Below are 21,704 nucleotides of genomic sequence, written 5' to 3' on the forward strand. Positions count from 1 at the left end.
CGTGATCGAAATTAATCGCTGCAATGTTGGCAGAATGTGTTACTGTGTGGAACTTCACCAAAAATATTGCATGAACAAAAGAACTCATTCAACACAAATGCGAACACTTGTAGAATGCAGCTAAACAAGAATGGTGTCATTTTGCATAGCTGAATGAGAACATTTTCATGTAGCATACACAAACGAGAACGATATCGTTTCGCATCGCCGTGCGAGAACTATCTCGTCAAGCACAGCTATGCGAGAATAATCTCGTTTAATATACCCACACGAGAACGATCTCGTTCATTGACGATGTCCACTCGTACACATGTGATGTACGACGTCGTCGAGTCTACGGAGCAATAATAGCGTACAGAAGTTCTCGTGAAATTCTCATACATATTTTTTCAATAGGGTGGTCTGTAACGACCGTAAAGTGGCGGCCGTGAAGATAAGGTCGAAACTTCTGCACAGACCAAATGACAGCTAGACATTCCTGCTCCGTGATGGTGTAATTCTTTTCGGCGTTTGTCAGAACGCGACTTGCGTATGCGACGACCCTCTCACCTAAAGTGTCGTCTCGCTGTAGGAGAATGCCACCAATTCCGTGACCACTAGCATCCGTATGCAGGAGGGTAGGAGCAGCTTCATCAAAATGGCGTAGTACTGGTTCAGATGTAAGAGCTTGCTTCAGATGGGTGAACGCAGATTCACATTCGGGAGACCACACAAAGGGAACATTAGAACCCAGTAATTTGTGCAGAGGTGACGCTATTGAGGCGAAGCCCCGTATGAATCGCCGAAAATAGGAAGCGAGGCCTAAGAAACTACGCAAATCTTTGGTCTTTTCGGGACGAGGGAAGTGCTGAACTGGGGAAACCTTGTCAGGATCAGGACGAATGCCATCTTTGCTCACAATGTGACCTAGAACTTTGAGCGTCTTGCTCGCAAAATGGCATTTCTTGGTGTTTAGCTGAAGTCCAGCGTTGGCAAGGCACGTGAGAACTTCATCCAGACGTTGCAGGTGCTGGGAGAACGTTGACGAGAAAACAACAATATCGTCGAGATAGCACAGGCAAGTCTTCCACTTTAGGCCACGAAGAACGGTGTCAATCATGCGCTCGAACGTTGCGGGCGCATTGCAAAGGCCGAATGGCATGACATTAAACTCGTAGAGCCCATCTGGTGTTGAAAACGCTGTTTTCTCCTTATCGTCCTCATGCATAGGTATCTGCCAGTAGCCGGAACGCAGATCGATGCTGGAGAAGTACTCGGCACCCTGCAGGGAATCCAAGGCATCGTCTATTCGCGGCATAGGGTATACATCCTTGCGTGTGATCTTGTTAAGTGCTCGGTAGTCGACACAAAATCGAACAGAGCCGTCTTTTTTGCGAACCAAAACAACGGGGGAAGACCAAGGGCTAGCAGAGGGGCGTATTATGTTGCGTTGGAGCATGTCGGTGACGTTCTCGTCAATGACTTTCCTCTCGGCTAGCGACACGCGATATGGTCTACGGCGCACGATGGATGTACCATCTGTCTCTATCCGATGCGTCGTAATCGAAGTCTTTCCCAACGAAGATGAATGCGCGTCAAAGGAAGCTTCATGTTTTTGGAGCAAAGCAAGCAATTGTTGTGACTGCGAAGGTGTCAGGTCGGAACTGATGGCAGCTGCAAGAGCTGAAGGAGATGCGGCCCGTCCGGTACAAGGACCTTCAGAGGAAGCTGGTTTAAAGGAAATAACAGATATAGACTCTGATGCAGTGGCGCAAGCCAATGTAGTGCCTTTAGGGATGAGAATCTTTTCGGATGTCGGGTTTGTAGCGTAGAGAAGTGCAGAGCCATCATCAAACCTAACGAGCCCTGATGCAAAGGCTATCCCTCTTGCAAGACAGCGTGCAGATGGTAAGACGAGCACGTCGCCGCAGTCAATCACATCAGACGTGATAGTAACGATGCTTTGATGGCGAGGAGGTAACGCGGTATCTTCTGCAGCAAGGAAGTGAAGGGGTGTGTCATCTGCACTAAGTGAATAGGTCGTGTCGGTCATATGGAGAACGCGTTGTCCACAGCAGATGGAGGCGGAGGCCATAGAAAGAAAATCCCATCCCAATATGAGCTGCTGGGCACACGAACTTAGCACTGCAAATTGTACGTGATGTAGAAGTCCATCGATGGAAATACGAGCTGTGCACATGGCGATAGGTCGAATGGAGGCCCCTTGAGCAGCGAGTAGCGTAGGTCCTTCATAGGGGGTCGTAACTTTCCGAAGTCGCGAACACAAATCACGGTGAATGACTGAAACACTAGCACCAGTATCTATTAAAGCTTCTACTTGTACACCTTCTACTACAACCAATATCACATTGTACGGACGCGATGGAGGAATTTCTGTCCTGTCGTTCGATGCAGCTTTTCCTCCAAAAGCTGCATAATTTAGTTTTCCGGACGACGCTCGGCGAATTGAGAAGCAGGTCTCAGTGGGGACGTAGAGCGGCGAAGGGGTGACGGCAAGCGGCGTCTTGCAGGACGGTAAGCCGTCTCGGATGCTACAGTAGGCGATGGAGAGCGTCCGCGCGGTGGACCATAAGGACGGCGTTGGTCATGGAAGCTCCCTAGACGTTGGAAAGTAACTCCGGGCGAAAATTCATCCCGTTCGTATACGTCATAGCCGCGACGCTCGTCTTGCTGGCGCTTGCGGCAAAAACGCGCTATGTGGCCGCGATAGCCGCAGTAGTAGCAGATGGGACGAGGAGGACGCCACTGCGGATAGCTGCTTTGGGTAGGTGCGCTGGTAGTCATGGAAGCGATGTGAGCCGGTGTTGGTTTTGGAGGCATCGGTGGGACGATGACTGGAGTAGCTGCGGCTACTTGTGCGTACGTCGATGGGGCCCTAGGTGTTAGAGGGTCCGTGTACGCTGCACCAGCCATGGATGCCAATTCCTCCTTGATGACATCTCGCAGATTGGTATCGGAGGCATGAGAGGGCATAGGTCCTGCTGCTAAGCCAAGATACTGGAGCTCTTCTCGAATTATTGCGCGTATCATTGCTCGTAACGTAGGGTCGTTGGCTCTAGTGTTTGCAGTGGTGTCCGGCTGCAACCGTACTGATTCCAGTTCGTCAAGGCGCTGGCAAGTAGCGACGATATCAGCGACGGTAGTGGGGTTCTGGATGGCTAAAGCATTGAAAGCAATAGCGCCGATGCCTTTGAGGATGTGGCGAACCCTGTCTGATTCGGTCATGGCCGTGTGCACGCGTCGACAAAGAGCAAGCACATCCTCGATGTACGACGTATAAGATTCACCGGGTTGTTGCTTGCGAGTGTCGAGCGTCTTTTTTGCGAGGGCAGAACGAACAGCCGGTGTGCCGAAGATTTGGCGGAGCTGCTGTGTGAAAGCACACCAGTTCGTGAAATCAACCTCATGGTTGAAAAACCAAGTCTTCGCTACGCCTGTCAGATAAAAGGCGACGTGACGCAGCTTCGACGCATCGTCCCAACGGTTAGCCGAACTCACTCGGTCATAGTCGTCCAGCCAATCCTCGACGTCTTCACCGCGAAGTCCAGCAAACAGATGGGGATCACGCTGGTGCCCACTGACAACCCAATACGGAGCGGCTGGGGTAGTCGAGGCCGAGATGGTGGAAGTAGAAGTGCCTGTGGGCTCGTCCTGCGACATGTTGGCGGACAGCTGGCACAATCGGCGACCCGATCGAAGCTCCAGGAGGTTTAGCGGGGAGTCAGAGGACGGGGGACCGAAGAGCACACTCCACCACTTGTGACGCAGCAGTAATCACGGCTTTTATTCCGCGTCAAAAGGTTAGGCGAACCGACCACGCCCACAGCAAGGAGCACACTCGAGAGCCAGCCCCACAAGCGATGATGAAGAAGAACCCCATATGAGCCCCACATGATGATGATCATGTACAGATGACAAAGAGTAGCTTATATCTCGCTACAATACACCTACTTAGGGCAGGTAGTGACTGCGCATCCGGATCATGAGACGGAAATAAGCAGAAGAATAAGAACGGGCTGGGGTGCGTTTGGCAGGCATTCTCAGATCATGAACAGCAGGTTGCCATTATCCCTCAAGAGAAAAGTGTATAATAGCTGTGTCTTACCAGTACTCACCTACAGGGCAGAAACCTGGAGGCTTACGAAAAGGGTTCTACTCAAATTGAGGATGACGCAACGAGCTATGGAAAGAAGAATGATAGGTGTAACGTTAAGGGATAAAAAAGAGCAGACTGGGTGAGGGAACAAACGCGAGTTAATGACATCTTAGTTGAAATCAAGAAAAAAAATGGGCATGGGCAGGACAAGTAATGAGGAGGGATGATAACCGATGGTCATTAAGGGTTACGGACTGGATTCCAAAGGAAGGGAAGCGTAGCAGGGGACGGCAGAAAGTTAGGTAAGCGGTCGAGATTAAGAAGTTTGCAGGGACGGCATGGCCACAATTAGTACATGAGCGGGGCTGTTGGAGAAATATGGGAAAGGCCTTTGCCCTGCAGTGGGCGTAACCAAGCTGATGATGATGGTCAACAAAAATGTATCCCAGCCGCTTAGTGGCATTTGGGATTATGTCAGTATTGCATATGTGCCTGTTGTCTAAAATAATTGAATTTTGAAAATGCTCGCAGGGATTTACGCAGTTTATGCAGTTTATGGATACATGTAAAAGACTCAGCATCAAGTGCAAGTGAACGCTCCCACAGGCCCGGAGTCGATCATGCAAATAGATTCGCTGCACAAATTTGTGACCAGAAAAGATATTCCACATGAAATGGCATGCAAGGAAGTGTTGAAAATATTGCACCGTTAATAAAACGCCTACGCTATTAATATGTGGGTTGATGCACTCGTTATGCAAAACGGAGGCGTGGAGACAGGACACAAGAGTAGAGTATTTACAAGCAAACAACACGAGCGTCGCCCACTTCTATACTCTTGTGTCCCGTCCGCACGCCTCACCTCTGTTTTGCATAATGAATCCTTACCAACTAGCTCAGCTTTCTGTCGTTCCAAGTCTCGATGCACTCGAATTCGTCCGCATTAGGCACTCGCCTCTTGATTACTTCGTGGCACAGAAATACTCGGCATCAGGCTGTGTTTCTGCTGTGGCCTTTGTAGAAGCATGATTGTACTAAGTGCAACAATTAAACAGATTCTTTGAGTTGCTTGTGGCTTCGCCAGTGCAATTCCGGTGCGCTGGTCCGCCTGTCCGGCAATTTCCTACTGAAGGGAAACCTGCAAATAAAAACGCCGCTCCGTATGCAGAAAAATGCTCCACTGTGACGCTTCTCAAAGATTTTGATGCACCACAACAGCTTCCTACTGGCGTGATATTCTCAACAAGGAGATACATTCGTTTGCTTACATGTGAAGGTATATGCCAGAGTACTTCCGGGCTTCGGTGGCACATAAGGCACGAGTATGCCATAGCGTCCGATGTCGACGCGCGATCGCATGTCAAACCTAAACTGTACGAAACAACTACGCTTCCAAAAAACAGATTCGAAACCGATATTTGCGTCATCCTTTATTGCATGAACGCGTAGTACATCGTGATTTACATAAGTCACGGACTTAGCGATCCCTTTTTGTAAAGTTAATAATCACGTACCACCTTCATAAAGCCATCAGGTATGCGTTTTTAGATGACAAAGCATAAGGGGACCTGTATTTGTTTTCAGCTCTTTCAATAGTAATTGCGCTGGCCACATTGACCAGTAGCAACAGGGCGGCGCCCTAGAGGTTTCCACTTTTCCGGCACAGCTTTTCCTCTAGAGTTGTTCTACTAACTCTATATCCGCGACCGTGCCTGACCGCGCTTCTTTCTGCGTGCGTGCCATCGCAATCTGCTTCGATCGAACCTGCATTCCTTTGTTGGTGCGTCTGCGTTTATGTGGAGTGGTAGTCAACGTGCGTGGTAGTCAGCGTGAGTGGTAATCAACGTTAGTGGTAGTCAACGTGAGTGGTAGCCAACATATGAAGGTCACTACACGTACTGCATGAACCGGGAAGCTTTTCACGCGTTTAAACCGTCTTTGTAGATTGCCGACAGCTTTGGACAGCGCACAAATGCCGACGATCGCATCCCCGCTTACGTTCCACGAGGAGGCATGCAGGAACACAACACTACAGTTGTTTGACCGGAAACGAGCTCACTAGATCGGCGAAAGATCGGCGAGATCACTAGATCGCTTTGCAAAAAACATACTCACCAAAGAGCATTTCCACCACGAGGAGATCCCAAGACTGCTTTCGTTCGCGGCGAAAGCACTGCTCGCACCAGCATCGTTTGCTTCTTCGAAAGGCCGGCTCTTCGCAATCGGCTCATACATGTAGGGAGTAACGCCGAACTCCTCACAAAAACGCAGTGTGTCTAAATTTTCCATTACCGTCTCAGAAAAACAGCACCAAACTACCTGGCACCGCGCTTCATGTGTAGCAGCAGCGGTCGGTTTCTAGAGTGGACGTCACGAGGCGCACCGACCAATCACAGGCGGAAAGGAGACGCGCGAGCTGGGCGTGTCCTCCGCTGCACTTTTCGTCGAAATAAAATATATTTCCGTTTTCTTTCGCTCAATTTCGATATGATATTCGAATTCGTAGGGTTGAAAACCATTATGTACAGTTGTTCACTCATTTTTTCTGGAAAACCTTTCAGCTTCCCTTTAAGCGCTGTTCTTTATGTGATAAGGAAGCAACTAGCCCGTCAGTCATTCCTTCCAAACCTGTAAAGTGAACCTGACCACATCTAGCCTTTTGGGATGCTGTCATCAATAGTATGGCCCCGTGAACATGTTCCCCATGGCCACATAGTCGCGTTCCATTTTTATTCATGCTGCTTTCTCGTAGGCAAGCATTTTAAAGATTTAATGTTAATACGGCAGTGAACGTGCGCCGCCAAAAGCTTGCTTGGTCGCAGAAGCGATGCATGACGGAATGATGGCGCAGATTTAGCGTGTCGTTGGCATCAAGACAATGCGCTGCTGCCGAGGGTAGGAAGATAACGAAAGTGAACAGCTTGGTAGCTGCTCACGGAGCCGTGCCGATGGTGGCGGTGCCATCATGACAAAATCTGAGGCGGCGATATTGACGGCTGAGGGTTTTTATGCGAAGCATATTAACGTAGGTTTCGGGCCTTCGCGCGACGCCCGGCGGTGGCCACCATTGACCCTGAAGTGGGGTCACGTGACATGACGTCACGTGATGACGTCACACAGGCTGCAGATGGGGCCTCATATCGCGCCGTCGGTCGCCTCCCGGCGGTGGCCACCATTGACCTTCAAGTGACCTTCAAGTAGGTCACGTGACATGACGTCACGTGATGACGTCACACCGGCTGCAGATGGGGCCTCATATCGCGCCGTCGGTCGCCTCCCGGCGGTAGCCACCATTGACCCTGAAGTGAGATCACATGATGTGGCGTCACATGATGACGTCACACCGACTGCAGATGGGGCCTCATATCGCGCCGTCGGACGTCGCCCGGCGGAGGCCTCCACGCTTCGGTTCGCGCCGTCGCGCGCGACGCGGCGGTGGCGCCACCATCGCTGCATCACGTGATATGTGACGTCACGCCAGGGATGAAGCGGCGCGCGCCCGCCGTCGCGTCAGTCTCTGTGCCCGCAACCGCGCCAGCGTCTTTGCGCCGGGCGTGTATGCGGTCAAGATGCCTTCAAACGCTAAGGATACGCTAAGATTAAGCCCAGTGGATGCGAAGCATCCACTGGGCTTAACCTTGATAAGCCTCCAATTTTTTTCCTTTTATTCTCTTATTCCTTTTTTTTTACAACGAAGTCGTCAAGAGTGTGTTTTAACTCGGGCCCAACTCCGACGCGGCCTATTCACATAGATGTAAAACGCCGAAACGATTTTCTGAGATAACCCCTGGGCTGATTTTAATGAATTTTGCTGGATTCGGGAGAGAAAGGTCAATTCTAGTGACTATTGGAAGCGGAATTTCTATTTACGGCTTGAATTCTGGTAAAAGATTTTCAAAAATTCGAAAGTGCGAAAAATACAGAAGCACGAAGTTTACAAATTAGTAACTCCGCATCAAGAATTGACATCGCAGTTCTGTAAACAGCATCCTTTAGACAATTCAAAGCGGACAAATGAAATATGCCGATTTATATCTTACGTGAAGTCGTTACCTTGTGAACAAGGGTTGTGGAAAAGCTGTATTTCCACGTTACTAAATTATTTTAGATTCATGCGTAATATATCAATTTTGTCCGCTTTAGATGTGATGTTAGATGCAATGTACAGAATTGTGATATCAGTTCTCATTGCGGAAAGACAGAGTTGTAAACTTGGTTTCGTTTCCTGGAAATTTGCGATTTTTGCCAATTTCGAATAAACAAATGATGACCTAAGTCAAAAATTCTAAACCAACAATCACTAGAATTCAAGTATTTCTTTTAAGTGCAACAAACCTTGTAAAATTTGATGCAGTGCTTGTGGAGAAAAAGGAATTCTCCTTTTACATGTATTTAGATAGGACCACCAGAGCTAAAGGTTCCTCTTAAGGGCTACTTTGCCCATTATCGCGTCCACGTATAGAGCAAAATCTCGAAGATAGCGTAATACCGGCCTGACCCGCAGCAGAGGTGCAGCAAGCGTTGAGCTCTCCCCATACGTGGGCTGATCCCGAATGTAACGCCATGTCAAGCCGGCCAGCGGCGGAGGTGAAGAAGGCATTAAGCACTCCCCGTATGTGGGCCGATCCCGAAGACCGTGCAATGCAGTGCCGACATACGGCGGAGGTACAGTTCGCCATTAAGGGGCCCACATACACAGCTTTGCTGGTCATCTTTCTTTACAGAGTTGGAGGGCACTGAGATTTTTTACTTATCAAACATCAGGGCATCGACGGCGAAGTCAGGGACACCAAAGCCGTCCTCGGGCTCCACCTAGAAAGCGCCTTCGACAAAGTGACGCACTCTGCCATCCTCGCGCAGGTATCGCATCTACACCTAGGCGATAGGTCGTACGAATATTTTGAAGGCTTCCTCACCGGCAGAACGGCGGAGCTCATAGCCGGTGACCTGAAGACGGACGAGAAGACATTAGGGAGCCAGGGCACTCTCCAAGGCTCCATCATCTCACCCATGCTATTTAACCTTGTTACGATTCAAGTTGCCAAAAGACTATGCCAGCTTGAAGGACTGAAGCACACGATATACGCGGACGACATTACGCTGTGGGTGGACGGCGGCAGTGATGCCCGCATAAAATCCACGCTACAGACGGCAGTCGACACGATCGAAGAAAGCCTGGAAGGTACGGGACTGCGTTGCGCCCCAAGTAAGTTGGAGCTCCTGCTTTACCAACCGATCAAAACGCACAGAATCAAGAAGCAAAGGAAACACGGAAAGATCAAGATCCGAACCAGGGATGGTAACGCAATACCGACGGTCAGCAAGATCCGAGTCCTGGGCATGACGATCAAAGCGTTCGGCAGGAACGGAGACACCGTCACCCGCATCATGGGTAAGGTCCAACGCCACCAGACTGCTCAAGCGCGTTACTACCAAAAAGGGAGTCATGAAGGAGGAAAACTTCATCAGGCTCATACACTCCATACTCTGCCAGTGTACGTGGCAGCCTTCCACAAGTGGGTGAAAAGCGAAAAGAACAAGCTGGACATCCTTATCCGGAGGGCTTACAAGACACCACTCGGTCAACCCGAAACTACCAATACGACACGTCTCCTCCAGCTGGGCATACACAACACGCTCGACGAGATCGCCGAAGCACAAAGAGCCGCTCAGTTGGAAATATTTTCATCAACAAAGGCCGGCAGAAAGATCCTGTGCAGTCTAGGCATCGGTTATCATGAACAGCAGGGTCCAAAATGCCCCGTCCCCGACCACGTACGATGGAACGTGCGGGTTGATCCCTTGCCGAGGACATGAAGCCGGAATTCAACGAAGGCAGAAGACGCGCTATAGCCAAGGCACTGACGGACCTGTACGCCGAAGACACCGTTGCCAGATACGTGGATGAAGCCGAATATGCCGGCCGCAACTGCTTCGCGATCGCGGTGGTTGACTCCGGAGGCAACGTGCGGGCGACCGCCAGCACATCGAGCAAGCAAGTGGAGGAAGCAGAAGAAATAGCCATCGCCCTGGTCATCGTAGACCGAGAATGCCACATGATCCTCAGAGACTCCAGACAGGCGGTGAGGAACTACGCTAAAGGAAGAATGTCCTGCTCCGACAGGCATACCGCGACAAGAGGACTCGAATCAAGTGGTTCCCGGTGCACGCAGGACAAGCGTCGGAGAAGCATGCCAATCGCAACGAAACGGCACACAGCCGAGCGCGAGGATTAATCGACCGCGCCCAAGGCAACGGCTGCCCGCGGTGTTTCAGCGCCAAAGACCGGATGACCTCAACGAACTCACCAAGGCTTTAGGCTGGCCCGCAGACTTCTCCCGCCACCCTGCAAAGGGCTGAGCAGGTCGCATGCCGTGCTGTTCAGGCAACTACAAACGAGAACGCTTCCAAGCCCGGCGCTATTGCATAGGATGTACCCAGAATCGCACCCCCATGACAAGTTCAGAGCGTGCTGAAGGGAGAAGGCCACATTCGAGCACATGCTTTGGAATTGCTCCAAACATCCAAGCCAAGCTAACTCAGGACGTACACCGCCGCGGCTTGAGGAAGCAACGTGGAGCGAAGACCGAGAAAACCCACTAGAGGCTGTCCAGCTGGTCATCGAGGCGCTGGGTAGGCAGGAGCCTGGCGAGCCGGCAACGGCGAGCGGGGATCCTCGCAGAGCCCCCGCCATGATGACGACGTAGGCCACGTCCGAAGCCCGCCTTCCCGCTTTGCAGTTCGGGCGGTGTCCAGACGCCTTCTGCAGTGTTTCCGCTCGCTCGCTCTTGTTCTCACTGCTTGTATACCTTTGAGAGGCCTCTCAAATATATGTTTTACTATGTCTTTGTTCGCGAAAATGTAATCAAGGAGCTTATTTCGTAGACGACAATATATTTCTCAAAGGCAACGCTATAGTGCCACCCGAGGGAGCTCAGACCAGCCCATTACGGGGTTTTCATGCGCGGATCTACACTTTACAGTGGTAGCTCACGTGCATAATAAAAGCGTAGACGCAAAAGCACAGTACATAAGAATCAAGTTAAGATTCCATACCCACCATAGTGCAATATGTGTGTCACAATTAGACGCTGACTATATATGACGTCTACAACATTTATCTTGATTTTAACCTACTAAAACACGTTTGGTCACGACGAATAGTTCACGGTATAATATCGAATTTTTCTATTTCTTCACAGAAACCCTCCGCAGTAACACGATGACTTAAGTACCAGTGCAGTTTAGATTCGGCCAGCATCACTTGCGTTTTTAACTGCTTCTCAAAATCAGGCAGTTCTTCAACGGTTAAATTGAAGCGGCCGTAACTTGAAGCAAAGCTGATTGAGGTTTACAGCTGTTTGCAGCCCAGAGAAAGGAATGTACCAATATTTATTCCCTTTCCGTGCTACACGTTCAACTCACTTGAGCAATTTACTGGTGCTCCTTGCTTGAGAAACAGACATGATGAATCTGTTTGGATAACTGAAGCAGGCTGCTCCGGTCGAATATTTTAGGGAAATATGCCTTTTGGACCGGTTCGCTGCAGCCAGAAAGAAGCCGAAGGCCCATTCATTAGTAGTGTTGCACATATTGGAGATATCATTGTTCCCCAGTGGAGGTCAAGTGTTCATGTGGGACTTGTGGTGTCTTCTTTAAGAGGTGGGTACGCGAGGTTTTCTTTTACGCACTGACGAAGCAAATAGTTTTCAGTATGTGTAATTAAACAGCGCATGATCGAGACATGTTGAGGCAGAATGCGTTTGTATTTTCCCTTTCAACGCAGCCTAAGCTGCGCTGTAGTGCCTCGAGTATGCTATAGGCATTGTAATTAGAGCTTGTGAAGAGCTGTTTCATGGTTTCAATTCGAAGTTGTAGTGAACTGCTGGGTTTCGCGAACAATGCACGCCTCGCCATAACGACAGTTGGTTGCTTCCGTTGCGGGAGGGGTGTGCCATATCGTCGATAAAAGCTACTGAAGGTCACTATGACACATTTCATCGCATGCATTTGATTGCTTCTCGATCTGAAACACGAAATTTTTTTTCATGTGATTGCTGTTATGGTATTCGTGAAGTATATATGTACTATACACGATGCGCCATCGTGTCAACAGCCAATACGTTTCTGGGTGCCTATTTCAAAGAACGGTGAAAGTAGTACCAAACCTTTTCACACAAAATGCGCGCCTATCTTTTCCATTTAGGCCTTAATACACTTGCCACATTTGATTAAAACAACTCACCAGAGTCATAAACATTATGATGAAAGCTTCGCTGGGCAGTGTCCTTCTAACACGGATTTATAATGTTGACACCAAATATCAAGGTATTTCTTCAATGTAAAATGCTATGTCTCTCATACTTAAGTAATAAGGGAATGTTAAGTATTTAGAGGAGCAGCATAAATAACTTCGCGTGTTGAACTTGCGGACGTTATTTTTAAGCAAGACTTATGAACAGACAGGTTGCATGTATGCATTCCAAGACCAGTAGACCCTTTCAGCGCTACATAGCTTGCGATATCCAAGTCGCAAATTTTCATGACTCACACGGTTTTAAAGAAGAAACTGCGGTCCACGCATAACAGCAGAAATAATCCGAAATAACCTTCTGTGTGTACGGCTCAAGCCACCAATACCCCAAACACGCACCAAGAAAACGAGCGCGCGCGGCAGCCTGCCTTGATAGCCGAGTGAACCGGAGCGAGCGGCGTCCTGGCCGTGATGTCACTCATGAGAGGGCGCCACTCCGAATTCTCGCCGCTAATAGAAGTCAGACTCTGGAGTTTTTCAAGACGCGTAGCGCCACCTGCCGGTGCGAAGAGGCAGTAATTGAGTAGTGCGAAGCCCGACTCTCTTGCTAAGTTGCCTATGTAGCTAGCGACTGCGAAACAACAATTTAACTAGATTTTGGTCCATATTGTGAGTGTTTTGTGCATTTAACACCCAGACAGAGAGCTATGAATTTCTACGCTAGTCGGACGCGCCGCCGAACTGCCATAACGCGCTTGGTGGTACTCCAGACTTATGGCGGAAACGACGGCAACCACGGCAGCTCCGCGCGCTACGAAGAAACGCCGCAACCGACGCTACTGTTGTGTTGTAAATTGCCATGAACGTGAAGGACTGATTAACAACGTTCAGTTTTATCGATTTCCGTCGCGATCGTATGTACGGGAAAGGCGAGAGCGCTGGGTGCGGGCCGTTCAACCTGTTGGGTAAACGAATTACTTGCATTCCCCACAACACAGCGGCTCGCATGAGAAAGTGTGACAATTTTGTTCTGCTGTAACTGTGTTGCGCAGCCCAGACGGAGGACCGTGGTAACCAAGCGAGAACTCAAGACTCTGCAGCCGCCACTTCGTTGGCAACAGAAAAAAAAACAACGTTGCGAACCATCCTGCGTATGTGCGATTGATATTTCCGCCTGTTAACAGACGTCTGCCTCCACTTGACTCAGCAAGTGGAACGGATAGATTTGGCAGGTCAGTTTAACCAAACATTTTGGTTCGCTTATGAATTCAAAATCCTGTTCTAGAGCATCGTTCTATCGCGAGCTCATTTCTATTTTCGGTATTTTGTATGTCCTGCGCCGATACAACAAGCACATTTGGCAATGTGCTGAGCCTGCTCGACTGCGTTTTTCAAGTGTGAGCAATAAAGTTGCTGTAGGAGCAGTGGATGAGTAATTGCGAAGTAACGCGCGTGTGTGAAGAAAAAAAATGACGCGTTTATTTACATTTATTTGTGCGCGCTTGTTCCTCAAAGCGTCTGCGAAAAGTTCAAATGTACTGAGCGATGCTGTAGCTCCTGCGAGAAAGAAAGGTGCAGCGCGTAGGCACTGTAGGAAGCTTACTTTCGTTATATAGATATTTATATATAGACCTATATAGATATCGACGCACTCCGGGCGCATGTTCGCCATATATCCAGAGTCCCTGACCACCATCTCGCTCGCTTGCCTGAGAAAAGACCCAAGGCAGCGTTCTCCAGATCAATTGCTGCTAACCGGCATTCTTTGTTATCGAGGCACTCACCCGCAACAAGAACGCCATCCCCTATGTGGTGCTTGAAGAAGCCTACTGTGTACCTTGCTGTTCCAGGAATAGTGAAGAAAGCTAGCCTGGCCACCGCGGCTCTCAAGCAGATCACATTGGAACTTCTGCATTGTTCATACCCTAACCGAATTCATGTTTACACAGATGGTTCCGTCTCGGAAAATTCTACGGGTGGCGTTGTTCTACCATCTCAATCGGTCGTCATCAAGTTTAAGACTTCACACGTAACGACATCTACAGGTTCTGAACTGGCCGCTCTTCGCGCTACTATCGAATACATTCAAAAGGAGCCGCCCTAGAAATGGGCAATATTTTGTGACTCGAAAGCAGCCCTCCAGAGCTTGCGAAGTTTACGACGTGGCAATTATGAACATCTGGTGTCACAAATCAACGAAACCTGCCATTGCGCTTCTGAAAGAGGACATGATATCATGTTTCAGTGGCTGCCGGGACATTGTGGCATCGTTGGTAATCACGCCGATGACGCTGCCCGACGTGTCCAGGCTGGCTCACCGACACTCCTTATACCTTTACTCAGAGTCGACGCTGCAAGAGAGCTTCGCAGTCGCGCTCGTACCATCACGTTAGGTTGCATGCATACACCACAGAACTCTAAGTGTCCTTTACACAGCCTCGACCCATCACTGAAACTTACATTACCAGCGAACCTTCCACGACGTGACGCAACACTGCTGTGCCGGCTGTGGGTAGGAGTAGCATTCACCAACTCCTACAGTGATCGTATTGGAATCGCGGATTCACCAATGTGCGCTAAGTGCAAGTGTGAAGAGACCATCAGTCACCTTCTGTGCCACTGTTCTGGCTTCGATAATCAACGTGAGACTCTCCAGTGTGCCTTAAATAGACTGGATGACAGGCCATTTACGGAAGCGAAGATCTTGGGAGCCTGACCTCACAGTACATTGGCCCAGAAAGCAGTTCGAGCGCTTTTTCGCTACCTGAGGGCAACATACTTGAGTGCCTGACTATAGACATCCTTCACCTAAGTTCTCTTTCTCCCTCTTTCACTCCCCATTCCCCTCCTCACGTGTAGGGTAGCAAACTGGACTCAGTCTGGTTAACCTCCCTGCCTTTCCATCTTCTCTTCTCTCTCTCGCTTACTTTCGTTATGATCGCACGCTGTTTGCAGCCTTGCAAAACGTTTTCTGTTTGCTGCCTTGAAAAAGGCTATGAAAGGATTTACTCTCTGTAAATAATTGCGAGAAAAAACACTACGATAATAAAATTCATAAAAATATAAGAGATACCTAAGTCTTGTGTTCAGGACATTCTTAATATAAGCCAATTTGAAATGCTTAGATGTTTATGCTGATATGCCTATAAACAAACCTAATGCTCTCTGTACTTGCGAGCAGCAGCACGCCGAAATAACACCTAGGTGAGATTTCTTTTATATTGTACACGTACTTCGCCCTGCCGAGCTTCCTCCCTTTCCGAAGCGTGGATGGACGAAAGAAGCTTTACAGGTCCTTGATTTTTAGAAAACCGCGCCTCAACACAACCGAAAGCCGAGCGTCCATTGTGGCCTATCCACCTTCGCTTGTGGACAACTCTTTTTGCACTACTCAGTTCGCGCCAAGTCTGAGATGGAGGCGCTGGTGATGGGTTCTTCCGCAGCGCCGCCTGGGCAGAGTCTGAGGTCTATTTGAGCGGTCTACACTAGTCGAAATTAGGGACATTCGACGGTTATGACACCGATAAGCACGGTGGCCAGAGTTTCATTGCTACGTCGGTGGTCTCGGTCGAGCGTGAGCAACGATAGTCGGCTTCTTCCGGAAATACGTAATTATTATCGAAACTCGAAAGTATATTTTTGGTTACTTAATCCTGTTCAATAAACTTCGTCAATAAATATACACAGTAACGGTAGAAAGAAGCGCAATGATCAAAAAATACCCGTCCTGATTGACGTCATCTGTTCGCCAACAGCAGCCGCGTACGGGAGTACACTATATTCTGATATTAAGCGTCGAGAAAAGAGCGAGGAGAAGGCTTCTGTCGAAAGGAGAGCGTTTGAGACAAAGGCGACTTCGCGCTCAGCTTGCGAGCTCCGCGCATCGCGAGCGACTGCAAAACTTGGCTGGCTGAGATGTTCACAGCAGCGTATGCTATCCGCGGACTATGTCCTTTCACGAACCGGTGGGGTGTTTCAGGACCCCTTTAACAACAAATTGACCACCCTTCCACTACTGTGACGAGGGGTGCAAGCGAAGCTCGGGACCCGCGGCTATTTGTTGTCCTAATTCCCCGGATTCGCGCTCCCTCACGACGACGTCTGTATGTCGACGGTGCCCTTTCTCGAGCGAGTTCCCGGCGGCGTTCATAAAACGCTGCCTGTTCTTCGGCCGAACGCACGACACGCGGCCCACTCACGCTGTCGTTCCTTCGAAGCAGCCTCTCTTCGGCAGAACGAACCAAACAGCGGGCGATTGAGATTCTCATAAAAGGGGATGAAATTATGGGATCAAGTGCAGCGCAGTAACTGTCTCTCCGTAGAGGACACCTCAACCGCGCTGAACAGGGGGAAAAAGGGATTGAAAGGGGGTGAGAGAGGGAAAGACGTGACGAGGGCGTGTTGGGGCAAGGTTATAAGGCGGCTTAGAAGTGCGGCGTCCTCGGCGAAGCCCAAGAGCACGAAGAAAAGGCATGTGTGTTTGGAGAGGCAGCCGGTGGGGCGCAGGAGATTGTCCACCGGTGCACAAGGCAGGTGTTGCGCACGGTAGACGCGCAAGGGCCGCGCAGGAAACGTACTCGCGCAGGAAAGAAGCGCAGGAAGAACACTGCCAAGAACAACTAAACAACTGAAAGTCTAAAATAAAGATTTCTGGTAGTGTTTTTTGAATTAGCTCTGGAAGAATTATATAGAAATATATATTGCGGAACAATCACAGTTCTTTTGAATACATCGTTTACTGCTCTACCAAGTGCCAAAACCGACTCGCATTATTATTTATGAAGTTGCGTACCGATGCGTTGCCGCCGGTCCCGTATGGGGCTCTTGCATTGCACAGGGGGCGCTGCGAAAATGGTGCTAAAAAGCGCCCTCTGTCCTGAACTGGGTAGCACCAAGCTAGGTCGTCAGCTTCGGAAAGCACGTTTACAATATGGGCCCGCTACTTTCGGTTTTGTTGTACCACGGCTTGCAGCGAATATCGGGCGCCGAATATTTTTTCAGGAGTGGCATGCTACGTAAAGGCAATAAATTGTGCAACGCCGAATACGTGTACGCCGTTCAAGAAATAAGCGGCGAAGTTTTAGCGTGGTGTTAATCGCAAGCGAAGCGAGTCGCGTACGAAGTTGAACTTCAGGTAAGGTTAGCACGCTGCTAGATTCAGGCGCACAAATGCGAGGAAATGCTTGCTATAAATGAAATCACAGCAGCGATAAGCAGACATCATGTGTGCGGAACTGCTCGAGTGCACGACGGTACGCACCGCGACGGCAACGCTCTTTCAGCATGCCGCGATGTACGAACTGCTCGAGCGCACGATCGTACGCGCCGCGACGGCAGAGGTCTTTCGACATGCCGCGAAACGGCCGACCTCCTGCAATCTTTGTTGACTGCATGTCGCTAGACAAGTAGTTATGCCTGCACTGAAGTGGCGGCCATCTGTCCCTTTAGCAACTGATAAATAACTGATGCAATGCATATGAGCTCGCAATAACGTACGGGCGAATCGCGCTGCAGCGCGAGCTCGTGCGCTGCTCGCTTGATGTAGCATTTAATGACAGCCAGCGCTCAAACATCGATGGGCTGCAATCAATACTACCGTGCTGCGCTGCCTCAACGTGCTGGCTCGAGGTCAAGGATGAGCACATTTAACTATAACCTGTGCTGCTCGTAGTGGGGTAGTGAATTGTCACTGATTCAGCCCGACCATTTGCGGTCATTTGCACACACCTGGTCACTTCACCACTTTGCACCAGTCGAATTGTTCATTGTAGCTGTGCCCGGGTCTCGAATCGTGAATCACCAGCCACGACTGCTGCTATGTCGGTCTGCCGTCCGGACTTTAGGTGCAAAAGACGGAACATTAGAACGCAGATAATCAAGCAAGCTTGATGATGATGATGATGATGTGTGGTTTTTTGTGGCGCAAGGGCCAGGTTTGGCCAAAGAGCGCCATGACAAGTGCTAATGTTGACGATGTATTATGGAAGATGTGACTTGGCTGTAAAGTGGCCTAAAAATATTCGCTGTAAAGTGCGTAAAATTAACTTGTTTTAAAATTATGGCGATGACAGATGACGAATACTATGAACACAATAATCCATCGTGAAAGAATGATGCAGAATAGAAAATATATGAGATGGTAAAAATGCCTGGAGCACTGTTGCCTCGCCAGAGCCCTTGAAACACAAGGGCCTAGAGGCACGTGCTACACGAAAGAACTATCGCAGCGCCATCCTCTGAAAAGAGGAGACGCTACGAACATGTGGGGCTAATAACATGCAACACGACATCTTTCAGATAACTTAGGACTGCGTTAGTGTCGAAGAGCGGTTCTGGGCCGAGTAACATTACAGGATGAAGGGGAATATGCTGCCGGTATGCTAACGGAAAATATTTTTTTTCTGTCAGATTCGGCTTTCCGACACTCCAGGAGGACATGGAGGACGGTCAGCCTCTCTCCGCATCTCCCACAGGCTGGAGGCTCACTTCCGGTGAGTAGGAAATTATGGGTGCCAAACGTGTGTCCTATTCTGAGACGACAGAATAGGACATCTGTTCGGCGCGATTTTGTAGTAGACGGCCAAAATCCTAACTGTGGTTTTATCAGGTGGAGCTTATTGTCCGTTTCCGCATCCCACATGTGTTGCCAGTGATCTCGCAGCCTCCTTCGCAAGAAAAGCCTCAGATCTGTGACAGGCACTGCAGCGGTAGGGTTAACAGCTTGCAATGTGATTGACGTGTCCATCTCGTCCGCCAGAACGTTACCTTTGATTCCCCTATGGCCAGGGACCCAGCATATTATGATATTCTGGTTAGATGAGTACGCTTTGCACAAGTCCGAATATAGTTCATTAAATACGGGATTTTTATGTTTGCTGAGTGACATTAAGGCCTTCACGACGCTGAGAGAGTCTGTATAGATCGCTGCTTTCGGAAGTTTCGATTTTCTTAAGTGCTTTACAGCAGAGAGTAATGCGTAGGCCTCGGCCGTAAAGATACTTGTTTCCGGATGCAGTACATCGGATTCCGAAAACGATGGGCCGACGGCTGCATAGGATACCCCGGCATTTGACTTCGAAGCGTCTGTGTAGAACTCTGCGCAGGAGTGCTTGTGCTGGAGTTCTAGGAAGTGCATGCGGATTTCGGCCTCAGGAGCGTGCTTTGTAACTTTTATAAAGGATATGTCACATTGTATCACCTGCCACTCCCAAGGAGGTAAGAGCTTGGTTAGGTGCATTAAGCGATGCTCGAGGAGCGGGACATGCATTTCATCGCTAAGCTGCTTCACACGCAGCGAGAAAGGCTGTCTTATGGAGGGACGATTGCTGAAAAGTGTAGCGCACGTCATATCGGTAACGTTATGAAAACATGGATGTTCAGGATTGGAGCGTACTTTAAGGAAATATGTAAAACTAACGTATGATCTCTGTAGATGGAGAGACCGTTCATTCGATTCGGCATATAAACTTTCAATCGGGCTTGTTCTGAAAGCGCCCGTGGCTAAGCGGATACCTAGATGGTGAACAGGGTCAAGTATCTTTAGTGCGCTCGGGGCGGCAGTGTTATATACCACGGCACCATAATCTAATCGTGACCGGATGAGGCTCTTATAGAGATTCATTAGGCACTTCCTGTCACTACCCCACGTAGTCTGCGATAGAAGTTTCATTAGGTTCATTGTTTTCAGACACTTTTCTTTAAGATGTTTAATGTGTGGGACGAAAGTAAGTTTATTGTCGAGTATAACACCTAGAAATTTGTGCTCTTTGTTTACAGGTATCTGATGTCCACACATTTCCAAGCAAGGATCCGGAACCAGGCCTCTCTTCCTTGTAAACAGCACGCAAGAAATCTTTTGAGGATTGATTTTAAAACCATTTTTCTCTGCCCACCCTGACACCTTGTTCAATCCATGCTGTACCTGTCTCTCGCATACTGCGAGGTTACAGGATTTGAAGCCTATTTGAACGTCGTCCACATAGACGGAATACAAAATGGCCGGTGGTAAGGAAGCACGAAGCGTTGTCATCTTAACAATAAAAAGTGTGCAGCTGAGCACGCCTCCCTGGGGTACACCAGTTTCTTGTGTAAAAGGACGTGACAGCACATTGCCGACTTTCACCCGGAAGGTACGATCGGACAAGTAGCTTTTTATTACATTGAAGATATTACCATGAATGCCCATTTCCGATAAGTCTCGCAAGATGCCGTATCGCCACGTTGTGTCATAAGCCTTTTCCATATCGAGAAATATCGAGAGGAAGAACTGTTTATGTATAAATGCGTCCCGGATATTTCCCTCAATACGTACAAGATGGTCGGTTGTGGAGCGCCCTTCTCGGAAGCCACACTGATAGGGATCAAGCGTTTTGTTCTCTTCAAGGAAATGGATCAGTCGCCGATTTATCATTTTTTCAAATACCTTATACATGCAACTTGTGAGGGCTATCGGGCGGTAGCTTGCCACTGAGGAAGGATCTTTGCCTTGTTTTAAAACAGGGACCACAATGGCTTCTTTCCATGTGGTCGGAAGGTACCCTGCGTCCCAGATAGTGTTGAAAAGTGTAAGTAGTGTTACTTGTGTGTAATTGTGTAAGTTTTTCAGCATTTCGTACATGATTCTATCAGATCCCGGTGCGGAGCTCTTGCATGCGCTCAAGGCAGCTCTCAATTCGGCAATTCTGAAAGGACGGTTGTAAGGCTCACTCTGTTGACATTTTCTCATGAGTGGCTTACACTCTTCTATTTGTTTATATTTCAGAAAGGATTGCGAGTAATGGTTGGCACTTGACACGCTTTCAAAGTGCTCCCCAAGTGAGTCCGCCTGATCTTGTAGGGTATCGCCTTCTGTGTTTACCAAAGGGAGGGCATATCCTTGTCGTCCTCTTATCCTGTTGACCCTGTTCCAGGCTTTGGCCTCATCTCTGAACGAGTTAATACTCGATAGAAAGTTCTGCCAACTTTCTCGTCTGGCCTGTCGGCGGGTTCTCCTGCCTTGGGATTTTACTTCTTTAAAATTTATAAGATTCTCCGCAGTGGGGGAGGCGCGCAGCAACCCCCATGCCTTGTTCTGATTCTTACGAGTGATCCTACATTCGGCGTTCCACCACGGTACACGTCGTTTGCATGCCAAACCACTTACTTCGGATATGCATTTTGATGCGACATCTATTATGAAGGCTGTAAAGAACTCGACTGCAGCATCAATTCCTAACGAAGACAGCTCAGCCCATGAGATACTAGTAAGAGATTGAAATTTCTCCCAATCAGCTGTCTCAATCTTCCACCTAGGAGCGTGTGGTGGATATTCGTTTTCTTTTGGAGATCTTAGCAGTATAGGGAAGTGGTCGCTTC

This window comes from Dermacentor albipictus, unplaced genomic scaffold (genome assembly GCF_038994185.2).
Source record: "Dermacentor albipictus isolate Rhodes 1998 colony unplaced genomic scaffold, USDA_Dalb.pri_finalv2 scaffold_96, whole genome shotgun sequence".
In the NCBI taxonomy this organism is placed as follows: domain Eukaryota; kingdom Metazoa; phylum Arthropoda; class Arachnida; order Ixodida; family Ixodidae; genus Dermacentor; species Dermacentor albipictus.